Below are 9,140 nucleotides of genomic sequence, written 5' to 3'. Positions count from 1 at the left end.
AACCCTCGGCGGGAGCGCTGCTGCACTTCCCAAGCGGCGCACTGTAGCAGTGTGCCACCGGGCCGGCCCCTTTTTTACAGTTTTTTCTAATTGTTGTTTGTTTCTCTGTTCATATTTTCCCCTTCAGTTTTGAATGACTCCAGATTCTAAGGCAAAAGTGTCTGCTTGGGCTAACCAAGGTCATGGTGCCATTGCTTAGGCAGTAGGTAGACCTGCATCTAAAAAGTTGTTCCTAAGGAAAACTAGGAAACTTTTTCCAGAGGAAGGGGAAACGGCAGAAACAGCAGATATGGATCACAGAAGGGGTGCTGTGGATTAAACGTGTCCCCCCAGAGGTTTGTGTATTAGAAATGACCCCCATTATAACATTTCTGAGAGGATGGGAAATCCAATTATGGTATTTGAAAAGTGAGGTCTTTGAGAGATGACTGGATCCTGAGGACTGTGCCCTCATGAATGGATTAGTCCATTCATGGAGTAATGAGTTCTTGTGGGTGTGGTTCTGATGGCTTTATAAGGAGGGTGAGGGAGGTGGTTAGCTCTCTTGCTCAGCCCATTCTCTTGTCATGTGATATGGCACTCTGTAGAGTTCCCAACAAGAAGAAAGCCCCTACTAAATGTGTTCCCTGGACCATGACTTCCCAGCCTCCCAAACTGTAAGAAATAAATTTTGCTTCTTTATAAATTACCCAGTTTCAGGTATTCTGTCATAAGCTACAGAAACAAACTAATACAAGGGGACACGATAATAATACTTAAGGGCTGGCTAGTTAGCTCAGTTGGTTAGAGTACAGCCTTAAAACATCAAGGTCATAGGTTCTGATTCCCATACCGGCCAACCACCAAATAAGTAAATAAATAAAAAGACTTAATTAATGAAAAAAAAACCACAATACTTGTGATTTATTGTGTACTTACATAAGCTTCACCCACTCTATTTTCAGATTATCTGGTAAACACTTTAACCTTTCATCTCCTTAAATCTTCACAACTATGTGAGAGAGGTGATATTATTTTCTTTTTGTGTTATAGATAGGGACACTGAGGCTCTGAAAAGCTAAATAACACTTCTGAGGTCATAGTATGAGGCAAAGTCAGGATTTAAACTCAGGCCTATGACAATCCAGAGTCCAAGCTCAACTTTTAACTACTAAGACACATCAGAGCGTCTGCCTGTAAGGCATTAAAAAGGGTTACAAGAAACTCTTTGGCTTGTAGTCAGGGGATGTGAATGTTTTAACAAAGTGGTCAAAATGCTAAATTGCTTCTGACATATGCTACATCATGGATGAACCTTGAGGACTTTATGCTGAGTGAAATGTTAGTCACAAAAGGACTAATACTATATGATTCCACTGAGAGGAAGTACTTATAATAGTCAGAATTATAGAGGCAGAAAGTAGAATGGTGGTTGCCAGGGGCTGGGAGGAGGGGAATGAAGAATTATTGTTTAAAGGATACAGAGTCTCAGGTTTTTTTTTTTCCTTTTTGTCTTTTTTTCGTGACCGGCAATGGATCACAACCCTCAGTGTCGCGCCCGTACCGGACCGGGATCGGCAACGGGATCGGCAACGGGATCGCAACCCTCGGTGTTGCTCCCACACCTCGCTCAGCCAGTGAGCGGCCGGTCTGTATGTGGGATCCGAACCCTCGGCGGGAGCGCCACCACGCTTCCCAAGCGGCGCACTGTAGCAGTGCGCCACCGGGCAGGCCCCTAGAGTCTCAGTTTTACAAGATGAAAAGAGTTATGGAGGTGGATGGTGGTGAGGGTTGCACAACAGTATGAATGTATTTAACACCATTGAACTGTACATTTAAAAATGGTTAAAATGGCAAATTTTATGTTTTTGTGTATTTCACCACAATTTTTAAAAAAATGCTAAATTGTTAAAGCTGCTGCTGTTTCCTCAGTTGGAGTGAGCTGTGTAGAGAGCAGCATCAATGTTTTGATTGGAGGTTTTGTTCAGGACCAGCAAGCGTGTTCACAGGGACTTCATACATTCTAAAAATTCCAGTCCAGTGGAATATCCGGTATTTTTGAGAGGATAGTGCAGTGGTAAGGGCATGAGCCACCTGTCTAGATTCAAAAACCAATTCTGCTACTCACTCACTGAGTGACTTTTCTGTATTTTGGTTTTCTCATTCGTAAAATAGGAATAAGAATTGTACCTGTCTCAGAGTTGTAAGGATTGGGATAGATAACATATGTAAAGTTCTTAGGACATCACCTGGCACTTAATAAATTTAGCTATTATCATCATCATTATGATCCTCACCATTATATTCATTCCTAGAAATGATGATCTTGCTTGCAAGGCATGGAAACAGACTCAGACTATCCGAAACCACGTAAGAACTTATTGGAAGAATTAGGACTCTCAGATCCAAAGGGCAGGACTTCCAACTGGACCTCATGAGAGACTGGAATCTGTACCTGGAAACCCATTGGGACCAGTGCAGCCACTTTTTGTCCCTCTAAGACAGCTCAGTTTCTAACATTTGTCGCTCCGTGTCTACTCTCCTCATCTTCCCTCTGCAGGCTGGTTTTCTTCCTCATCTCTGTACTTGGCCAACTGCCCCAGCCCTAACGCTGGATCATCTGTCTTCTACATCACTCATTAAGTAACCAGTATTCCATATTCAAACTCCCAGGAGAGAATCTGATTGGCCTGGCTTGGGTCAGCTGTCTACCCCTGCTCCAGTCAACTGTGCTCAGTGGGACAGAGCCAGGTAATGTCGTCATGTCTACAGGGGCCCAATCTGGAGAGTGGAGGTGCAGTTCCGTCCCCTGAGCATATTTCAATGTTGTTTAGAGCACATTCTTTCCAGAAAATTACATTTTTATAGCCAAATTCAGAATCTCATTCATATTGCCTTTATCTTTATTTTTTCTTCATAGTACTTATTACTGTATGAAATTATATAGTGTATTTGCACGTGTTTACAGTCTACCTTACTCAAAGGAATATAAGATTAAGGCTGGCAGGAAGTCTGTCTTATTCATGGTTATAACTGTAGCTGTTTGGCACATCGCCTGATCAATACACAGCAGGGAAGTAAATAAATATCTCATGATGAAGAAATGTTTGAAGGCTTCATCAGTCAGATCAGTTTCTTCAGAAGTAACCATCATGGGTCTAATTCTGCCAGATTCCAAAGTTTCCTGGTATCACTTTCATCTACTCGTGGACATCTTATCTCTTTTGCAAGATTTGCAATTATAGTTAGCAGTCTGGTGCATAACCTATAATTTGCATTGAATCCAGCTATCTGGGAGAAATTACCTTTGACAAAGACTGGAGTGAAGAAGGGGGACAGATGGAATCAGGCGATATGGAGAGATGTATGTTCAGTGGGGACTGAAATTAGAAGTTGTTTATTCATCAGTTAATATTTCTGTTCCATGACAAAATTGCCTACCTTCCCAGAGGCTAGTATAATGCATACTCAGAAAACAAAGCCCTTCTGGGTGATAGAAGGGTCCAGAGGGGAAAGTTCTTGATTCTGTTCAGGACTGTCAGGGGCTTTACAGACTAAGTGACCTTTGAACAGGGTTCTGAGGGATGAGTGGTAGTTTCCCAGGTAGAGGGGTGTTGGTAGGATATTCCAAGCAGAATGATGAAAAAGAGAACTTCACACAGTGGAGTATGACCAGAGCCAAGGGGAGGAGTTGGGGACAGGTAGAAGAAGTGGCTGCTGAGAAACTGGGGAGAGACAAGGACCCGAATGGCCCTTCTTTGCCAGATAAAAGGTATCAGGGTGCTGTCTGATGCAAATAACAAAATCCAGATTCAAACCAGCTCAAACAATGGCCGGCCCCGTGGCGCACTGCTATAGTGTGCCACTTGGGAAGCATGGTGGCGCTCCCGCCGAGGGTTCGGATCCCACATACAGACCAGCCGCTCACTGGCTGAGCGAGGGGCGGGAGCAACACCGAGGGTTGCGATCCCGTGGCCGGTCACGGGGAAAAAAAAAAAAAAAAAAAGACTAACCAGCTCAAACAAGATTTGTTATCCCACATAACAGGAAGTTCAGGGGTAGGCAGGCTCCAGGGTTGGTTAGTTATGCATTGAGTGACCTCAGCGAGGGCCCAGAATCTTTCCCTCTCTCTGCTCTACTGGTCCCAGCATAAACAGCAGCCTCAGGTTGGTTCTGCTCACAACTGGAAGCCTGAAGCAGTCAGGCCACTCTGTACTTCCTTCTTCACATCTGATAAGGAAGGGAGTAGCTTTCTGTGGCTCTCTCCTGAAAGCAGTGAAACTTTTCTCGAAACACCCTTCTCCCACCCGGCTTCCCCCTTTTTGAACCCATCATTGCTGGGGAAGTGAGGGTCCCCATAGATGAGCCAGACCCAGAGCTGAGTGTGGGTCTGCTTTCCCCTGAGGTGCACGTCTGGGTCAGGTAGTGGTGGGTGCTGAACAAAGTGGGGGTTCATTTAGTGAAGACAAGGAGCTTGATCTTTATGAGGTAGAAGGTGCAGAGCCACTGAAGTGTTTTTAGCAGAAAAGTGACATCATATTTGTGTTTTTTTGAAAGGTCATTCTGGCAGCTGTGTGAAGAGAGATTTGAACAGGGCATCCCAGAAGCAGAGAGCCCTGGTAAAAGGTGACTGGAAAATGAGGTGTGGAGGAGGACTATTGTCATGATAAAGCCATGCTTTCTCATCACAGCCTATTAGGGCCTGTACCAGTCAGGGTTCTTCTCCAGAGTAACAGAACCAGTAGGATATATATGTAGGAAGAGATTTATTAGGTGGTGGCTCATGCGATTATAGAAGCTGAGAGGTCCCACAATCTGCCTTCTGCAAGCTGGAGACCCAAGAAAATAGGTATATATTTTGAAGGCCTGAGAGCCAGAGAGCCAGTGGTGTAAATTCCAGTCCAGGTCTGAAGGCCTGAGAACCAGGAGCTCCAAGAAGATCGATGTCACAGTCAAGAGTTAATTCAACTTACCTCCCCCTTTTTTTGTATTCAGGCTCTGAAAGAATTGGATGAGGCCCTCCCACACAGGGGCAGACCATCGGCTTTGCTCAGTGCACCAGTTCAAAAGCTAATCCCTCTGGAAACACCCTGACAGACACATCCTGATGCTTAACCAGCTATGGGGTCATCCTGTGGCCCAGTCAAGTGGGCCACACCACTGTGGTGGTAATGGTTGTACCACATTATTAATGTATTTAATAACACTGAATTATACGCTTAAAAATGGTTAGCGTGGTAAATTTGAAATTATGTGTATTTTACCACAATAAAAAAAACTGAAAAGAAAAAAAAAAATGACCCATCACAAGGCCTAGAGAATGTGACCCCATCTCCTTTTCCAGCCATACTCCACTCATTCCTGCCACGCCCAAACCTTCTCATTCTCTGATGTCCAGCCACAGCCTTCCCTAGGTGCTCGGGCATGTTCCTTCCTGCCTTTGTTCATGCTGTTCCCTGTCTAGAACAATCTTGTACACCCACTTTTCTCCCCCTTTGCCTAGTCACTTCTTTCTTAGCCTTCAGATGCCAACTCCACTATCACTTCTTCAAGGAGGTCTCTGACTTCCTCCCAAAGGCCTCCTGCCTGTCATTAATCCCCAGCACCCTATTCTTTTCCATAGCACACAAATGGAATTGTGTATGTAAATAATCATTTAATTCTGAAGTTATTTGTTAGTACTGGACTGTAAAGTCCATGAGTAGAGGGACCTTGTCAGTATGTTTGATACTGTACCCCAGTGCTGAGAATGGTACAAGTTCACATAGTAGGTGCTCAATGAATATTGGTTGAATGAAAGACTAGACACACATCCAGTTGGATCAGATGATCAGGGTGTGCAGTCAAGTGCACAGATACCAGCTCTGCTAAGGTCACTATGTTTAGTTAGAATATTGTTTTGCAGTATTCAGGAAATTCATATGATTTGTGGTTACTATTTTTTAGTGAATCACATGATATGAGTAAGAATTTGACAGTTTTTTAAATTTAGAGGGCAGTACAAGTTTGGCTTGGCACTCATTAAGCTTGTTATGATGCCATGGGGATCTCCAACTTATCCTTCAGATCTGGGCAAAATGTTGGGGTCACAGCCTTTCTTTCCAAGCCAGGGTTCCCTCAACTCTGCCCCTTACAACCCCTCTTCCAATCCTGACTGCAGTAGAACAGCCTGCCAAGGGAAGGAGGCCTTCTTTATATAGGGAACCCCTCTGGATGGAGTCCATCCAATCTTGTCTTCATTCATTCATTTGATTAACACCTATTATGTGCCTGTGCCAGGCCCTGTTAGACCTGGGGGTGCAGAAAGAAATAAGGCAGGGCCTTACTTGTGGGTGCTCAGTCCACAGATGTTTTTTACTCATATTTATTGATTGACCGATATTTGTTAAGCTTTCAAAAATAAAAAAATCAGGGCTGGCTAGTTAGCTCTTTTGCACGGTATTATACCACCAAGGCCAAGGGTTTGGATCCCCTTACTGGCCAGCTGCCAAAAATAAATAAAAATAAAAAGCAAATGAACAAGAGGTGAGGCCCCTGCCTCAAAGAGGTCACAGTCTTAAGGGAGACTAAAAATGACAATAATACAAGTGTGGAGGTAGTGGTGTAGGGGAAAGGTGAAGTGATACAGGGACATGGCTATCCTTGGGTGTGGGAGGCAAATCGGGGGACGCTTTCTTAAGTTGGATTGTTGCTTTTTTTTTTTTTTTTAAAAAGATGACCAGTAAGGGGATCTTAACCCTTGACTTGATGTTGTCAGCACCATGCTCACCCAATGAGCTAACCGGCCATCCCTATATGGGATCCGAACCCGTGGCCTTAATGTTACCAGCACCACACTCTCCCAAGTGAGCCACGGGCCAGCCCATCAGCAAATAATTGTTTAGTACAAGTATGTCCCATGCAATACTTACTTATCCTTTAACCTTCCAATTGTGGTTTCCAGACCAGCAGCATCAGCAATGCCTGAAGACTTACTACAAGGACAAATTCTTGGGCCTTATCTCAGACCTACTGGGTGAGAAAAGCAGAAACTGTGGAGGTGGGACCCTGCACTGTAGTGTACTCAGCTATGAAGTGACTGGCCCCCTCCAGGTGATTCTGACACATGCTAGTTTGAACACCACTGAACTACATGTTGGGGGTTGGAAAAGTATGATACCTTTCCTCACCCATCCTAAGGGTCATGGCAGACACTCCCATAACGGAAGACAAGTTGAAAAGAGGAAAGCATAACAAATTTATTTAACCAAAGTTTTACGTGACACAGGAGCCTTCAGAAACAAAAACCCGGGCCGATCCCGTGGCGCACTCGGGAGAGTGCGGCGCTGGGAGTGCGGAGCGCTCCCGCCGCGGGTTCGGATCCTATATAGTAATGGCCGGTGCACTCACTGGCTGAGCGCGGGGCGGCCGGTCTCAAAAAGGACCAAAATAAAAAAGAAACAAAAACCCAAAGACCCACGGAAAACTCTTATTTTTACGCTTCGGTTTGATGAAAAATGGACAGCCATGTAGAAATGTGATCTGACAAAAAGGAGTATGATCTAATGGTAACAGACTGGGCGGGGGAACCCAACAAGGCCTCTCCAGATTCTTCTTGCCGTCTTTGTGTAGCATTCCTTCCTGCTGGGTATAGGGCAGGACCCCTTCTGGAATGAGGATCTTAGGACCTACCATCAGACAAGGTAGGTCAGAGAATTTTTTTTTTTCTTTAAAAGATGGCCAGTAAGGGGATCTTAGCCTTTGACTTGGTGGTGTCAGCACCACGCTCTCCCAAGTGAGCTAACTGGCCATCCCTATATAGGGATCCTAACCCACGGCCTTGGTGTTATCAGCACCACACTCTCCCGAGTGAGCCATGGGCCGGCCCAGAGAATTTCTTTATGGCTGGCTCTTACACAGAAAGCAGGGTAAGGTTAGAGTAATATTTCTAGATTTTTGGCTGGCTTTGGGGAAGAGGGGTTGTAGTTTCTGTGACGCATCTTGGGAAAGAATTCTTGTTTCTGTGGCTTGCCTTGGAGGAGAAAGAGCAGGAAACAGGACAGAGAGAGACTGCTTCTGAGCCCCTCTAATCTCCTATAGTTTAAAGTACTCTGCATGCCAAACTGCCATACTTTGGGCAATGTTTTCTGAGCCCCAACAATGTTGAAATGTTAAACGATTGCAGGTGCTTAAAATAAGTGAAGTAAATCAGGTATAAGAAGTATTTAGGAGTTGAAGGGTGTTTCTTGGCAAAATGGAGAGCTCATGCCCCCAATAACAAGTGCAGTATCTTGTTATTTCTAGGTATTTGTTGTAACGAGGAAAACCAGATCTAACGTTGCCAGATGTTTAGAAGTTTCAAGAGATGACATATATTAAAGATTATTTAAATCATTAATGAAGAAACTGAGGAGATGTTAAAGTGAGTCCAAAGAAGAATCCAAAGAACGAAAACAGTTATAGATCAGGAATATTGAAATGAATGTGCAAATGGAGGCAAAACTGTTTTTTCCTCCAGAGGAGGGTTGTGAGTTCCCAGGGTAGTATTGATTTGCGTGTGTATAGACGAGTAATTTTTCAGTGCTTTTAGTTATCTACAGAAAAGCATTTGTGCTTCATTGAAAAATTATTGTCTGCACATCCAAGTTCTAGCCTTTGGGAAATGTGTTCTGTAAATTACATATAACTGATAGCAATGCAAAATAATTCCACTGGAGGGACAACTCTCACCACTGGCGGAAAAGCCAGTTTTGTGGCCATTTGCACATTCATTTCAACCGAAATCTGCTTGGTTCCCTCATTTAATTAAAGAGTTAAATAAAATGTTTAACACATTCATTTCATAACGTATGAGAATCATGGCATACTTTTTTGGGCAAATTACCCTTTAACAAAATAAGCAAGCACATATCTAATAACGCCGATGGTGTATTGTGTTACGGAGAAAAAGCAGAATACGGGGGAAGCGGGAGGTGTCATTTTAGAGAACGTAGTCTGGGAACATCCTCCTGAATAAAAATGCTGAAAGAATTATTCCCTGTTTCTCTGAGATTCATATTTAACTGGGAGTCTTGTATTTTATCCGGCAACTGCACTTGTGAAGGAAAAGGGGGCTTAGGTTGGTTTGAGGGTCTTTGACATCGCCTTGCAGAAGGTGGGTTCGCGAGCTGGATCCTAGCTCG

Source organism: Galeopterus variegatus, unplaced genomic scaffold (assembly GCF_000696425.1).
Source record: "Galeopterus variegatus unplaced genomic scaffold, G_variegatus-3.0.2 Scaffold391, whole genome shotgun sequence".
In the NCBI taxonomy this organism is placed as follows: Eukaryota; Metazoa; Chordata; class Mammalia; order Dermoptera; family Cynocephalidae; genus Galeopterus; species Galeopterus variegatus.
The sequence above is the reverse complement of the archived record's forward strand: the minus strand, read 5'-3'. Positions refer to the sequence as shown.